Genomic DNA, 4,695 nt, shown 5'->3' with positions numbered 1-4,695 from the left:
ACAAATGCGCTTTACACAATTGATGTATGTATGGATGGTGATAAGAGTTGTATGAGCCCCTAATAAAATGATTTAAAAAAAAAAAAAGAAGTTCTTGGTTTGCTGAAGCATGGTAAGCTGTGGCCTTACACAGAGATTGGATTTATCAGGACAGACCCACAGACGCACTCTGAGTGCCCAGGGAGCATGCCCCTTAGCGCAATAATAAGGAACAAAGTTGGGAAGGGGTCCTCAGCATCCTTCAAGACTGCTATAAATGCTATTTTATGTAAGTCAGATTTGACAGGAAACTCCCCTAACTCAAGACATCTACCAACACGGAACTGATTTGATCCAAAGTGGCTGCAGTGGCTCAACGAAGACCAGGTGGGCATGGCTGTCGTAATTGACAGCAGCGCTAACTCAGTAATTAGAATAGTCTGACTCGTCTGGACTGATGATGCTAGTTACTTCATTACGGTGTCCGCAGGGGTGAAGTCCATCACTCCTCTCTCGCTGTGCGGTACTCTGTTGGCTTGTGTGCCGCTGTGGTGCTGGCAGCTCTGTCTCTGGTACTCCAGATGCTATCAGGCTCACCCGACGTGAACAGGTTTCAGCAGAGCTTCCCGACTAAGAAGGGACAATGAAGCAGGAGTTGGCCTTCCACTTGAGAGGAAGCGCCCACCGAAAACCATAGTTTCAAAGCTGTCAGATACTGAAGGAAAGGTGTGTAACAGGGGCCTGTCATGTCACCACACTTACGACATCGGAATGCTGAGCAAATCTTCAGGGCAGAGGGCGTTCATGGAGAAGAATGTGGCATCAGGAGCGGTGGGAGGCATAGCAATAGCCTGCAGTAGGCAGATGACACAACCTTGCTTGCTGGAAGTGAGAAGGACGTGAAGCACTTGCTGACGAAGATCAAGGATTGCAGCCTACAGTATGGATTACGACTCAATGTAAAGAAGACCCAAATCCTCACAACCAGACCCATAGGTGCATCATGATAAATGGAGAAACGGTTGAACTTGTCAAGGATTTCCTCTTGCTTGGAAGCAGCACAAGAGATCAAAAGACATTGGGTAAAGCTGGTGCCCAAGACCTCTTTAGAAAATTGGAAACCAAGGATGTTACTTTGAGGACTAAAGTGTGCCTGACCCACGGCATGCTCTTTTCAATTGCATCCTATGCATGTCAAAGTCGGACACCGAATAAAGAACAAAGAATACATGCGTTTGTACTGTGGTGCTGGAGAAGAATGTTGAAAGTACCATGGACTGCTAAAAGGACAAACTGATCTGTCTTGGAAGAGGTGAGGCCTGAGTGCTCCTTAGAGGCAAGGATGGAGACATTTCAACTTATGCACTTTGGTTCCATTGTCGCGAGACCAGTCCCTGGAGAGGGACATCGTGTTCGGTAAAGCAGAGGGGCAGCAAGAAAGAGGAAGGCCCTCAAGGAGATGGATTGACTGTGGTTGCAACAAGGGGCTCAGGCCTAGGACCAATGGTGTGGACGGCTCAGAACCAGGCAGAGTTTCCTTCCGCTATGCATAAGGTCTCTACTGGTCCGAACTGACTCGATGGCACCTAGCCACAGCAGTGAAACAGATGTAAAATCTATTAAATACTGACTTGATCTGTACAAACAGAAGACTTCTATGTCAACTGAGTGGCAGTGTAACTTGGTTTGGCAGAATAGTTGTAGCCCTCAATCAGTTCGAGGCGTGAGCCAGTTTACAGACCCACAATATCTTAAATGAAGTGAAGGCTGCGTCCTTTTGGAAGAGGTCCCTACTGCATTGCCAGACATTTACACTGCCGATCTTTCCCCCAGCCTTTCGCCAGGGCCTTTTATGAGAGGAACTGTTCAGAGGGGGAAAGGAAATCTGACTCTGGGGGCATTACCTGACAATGGCTCTGAACTAACACTTATTCCAAGAGATCCGAAATGTTCCTGTGGTCCACAGTCACAGGTGGGGCCTTATCTTGCAATGGACCCAGTGGATCCTGGGACCCCTCCTACAAGAATGTCCCAGTGCCAGAGGCACCATTGGAATAGATATACTCAGCAACTGGCAGAGCCCCGCCTTGGACCCCTGACGTGGAAAGGGGCTTGGTATGGCAGGAAAAGCCAAGTGGACGCCCTTAGAACTGCCCTGTTCAGGCAAATTATAGACCATATTCTTAAAAGGATTGCAGCGATTGATGATGCCACAGAGGATTTGAAGTAAGCATCCCTTCTGTGTGTGCACCGAGTCTTCCAGAAGTTCTTGGGGGGAAAGCCATTATCTTTTCATTCAAATTTTCCACAAACTTTTGAAGCCTCAACCATTGATGACCCCACCGTGTCCCTATTCAACTTGCCTGTTTGGCCCATGCAAAAAACAGATGGATTTTGGAGAATGACTGTGGATTATCATCCACTCAACCAGATGGTGACGGCTCCCTTGTAATAAGCATGCAACTATTATCCTGGCCAGTCCCTTTTTCTCTATTCCAGTTTTGAAGGAATACCAAAAGCCACGTGCCTTTGGCTCATGAGGCCAGCACTGCCCTACACTGGGCTGTATCCTCTCTCCAACCCTGCTTTGTAATTTAGTCCACAGGGACCTTGATCACCTTTTCTTTCTGCAAAATGGCACCCTGCTCCATTGCAATAGACATTTGGCTGACCAGACCTAGTAAGAAAGAAGCACTCATGACTGTAGATGTATTGGTAAGATACTTGTATTATACAGGATGGGATACCACAGTATCCAACAACCAATTCAAATACCTTCGCCCTCAATGAAATGTCTAGTGATCCAATGGGGTGGAGTAGATAGAGATATCCCATTTAAAGTGAAGGTTCAATTACACATAGCCCCTTCTATAATAAAAAATGAGGCACAAAACTTGATAGACCTCTTTGGATTGGGGAGGCAACGTATCCCTCTTTTGAGGGGGGCATCCCCCTTGTTGTCCAGTGACTTGAAAAGCTGCTATGAGTGAACGGGGAAGAAACAAGAGAAGGCTCGGCAGCAGGTTGAGGCTGCTCTGCCATGGGGACCACACGATCCGCTGGTTCTTGAAGTGGCAGTGGCTGATAATGATGCTATTTGGAGTCTTTATCATGCCCCTCCTGGTGAAGCACAGCAAAAGACTTTCGGATTTTGGAGCAACACGCTGTTATCCTGCGTACGTAACCACTCTCCTTTTGTGAAACAACTTTTTTTTGCTTGTTACGGGGCCTTATTAGAGACTGAATACTTAATCAAGAGCCACCAATTCACCATCGAGCCCAAGCTGCCAGTCATGTCTGACCCTAGAATTATAAAGTCAGGTGTGCAAAGCAGCACTCAATCATTCAGGTCCTAGCAGGATCTGAAAAACAGCAAGAAACAAGCAGTGCCATCAAGTCAGTGCTGACTCACAGTGATTGTGTAGGATAGAGTGCAAGTGCCCCTGTGAGTTTCCAAGACCATCACCATTTATGGGAGTAGAAAGCCCTGTTTCTCCTGCAGAGTGGCTTGTGGTTTTGAATTGCCAACCTTGCAGATCACAACCTAATGCGTAGCCACTGTACCAACAGTAGTACCTGAAAGAACAAGCAAATTGTATAAGGAAGTATTTCAAATGTCCCTGGTCTCCACTCCTGTTAGATTACCTTCCCTGTGCTAGGCTGCACTTCTGGCCACATATGGAGTTCCTTGTTGATTGCAGAGGAGAAAACTCAGGCCACATTCACAGATGTTTCCGAATGATATGCAGGTCCCACTTGGAAGTGTGTAGCGACAGCACAATCGCCTCTTTCTGGAACCTCTCTGAAAGATAATGGTGAGGGAAGACCTCCCAGAGAACAGGACTTCAAACAGTACGCTGGTTATATATTGTAATGTGTGATTGTATACTACATGGGCTTTGGCCATTGTTTGGACTGAATGGTCAGGTTATGGAAAAGATCGATGGAAAATTTGATATCAAGGAGTAATAGAGAAGAGGCATGTGGATAGACCCCCTTTGAATGGGCCAAAAGAGCGAAGTCAGCTATGTCTCACGTGAATGCTCACTAGAATGACCTCAGCCGAGGAGGATCCTATTAGTGAAGTTTTTAGCATGACACAGTCCGTGAAAACCAGCCATCCTCTTTTCCCCCCGCCACTACTGGCATTGCCCAATGGACTCATACAGTGGCCATGGTGGCAGCAATGGAAGTTATATGTAGGCTTTCAGCTACCAAGTCTGATCCAGCTACTGCCATTTCTGAAAACCTAGCCTGCCAGCAACAGAGTCCAATGTTAAGTCCAAGATAAGGAATGTCTTCGGAACAACCAGCCAGCCATCTTGTGGCAAGTTGGTCGAAACACCTCTACACAAATAGACATTCTGGATACAGATTTGCCTTCCATGCACACAATACTTCTGCCAAAACTACCATCCAGGTACTAAAGTTGTGTCTCATCAGTCGCACCCTGGTGGTATTCTACATGACATCACCTCAGAGCAAGGAAACCTATTGCAGCAGCTGGTCCAGGCTCCTGGAAGCCACTGGTCTTATCACTCTCACCACCACCCTAGAGAAACCAGCTGGATGGAAGGATGGTGAGATAGTTTATTGTGCCAGCCTGGCCGATAAACACAAGTGGGATTAACTGAAGGGCAGAGAGATAAATGCCTTGGTGAGTCTCACCTCTCTTGTCTCTCGCTCTTTGACCATCGGACCAGTGTGCGTCTGCCT

The sequence above is a fragment of the Echinops telfairi genome, unplaced genomic scaffold (assembly GCF_000313985.2).
Source record: "Echinops telfairi isolate 266 unplaced genomic scaffold, ASM31398v2 ScPeMD7_443;HRSCAF=831, whole genome shotgun sequence".
In the NCBI taxonomy this organism is placed as follows: domain Eukaryota; kingdom Metazoa; phylum Chordata; class Mammalia; order Afrosoricida; family Tenrecidae; genus Echinops; species Echinops telfairi.
This window is presented reverse-complemented; position numbering follows the sequence as displayed.